The sequence below is a fragment of the Barbus barbus genome, assembly GCF_936440315.1.
Source record: "Barbus barbus genome assembly, chromosome: 15".
Classification (NCBI taxonomy): Eukaryota; Metazoa; Chordata; class Actinopteri; order Cypriniformes; family Cyprinidae; genus Barbus; species Barbus barbus.
Window position 1 is genome coordinate 19,209,370 of NC_136743.1, and position 211 is coordinate 19,209,580.

Sequence of the window (211 nt, forward strand, 5' to 3'; positions counted from 1 at the left end):
ACTTCTACATAAAAAGTACGTCCAGAATGTATCATTAAAGTGTGCACCTCCTGTAAAATAAACCCCAATGCAATAATCGCAGTAGAATAACGTGCTGTTTTTAACAGAATAAAGTCCTTCTATATTCAAGTCGTCGTGGTTCTGCTCCTATAGAATCAGCCTGTTGTGTTGAAGCCTCTGTGTTTGTGAAGCTGTTATTGATCACATGATC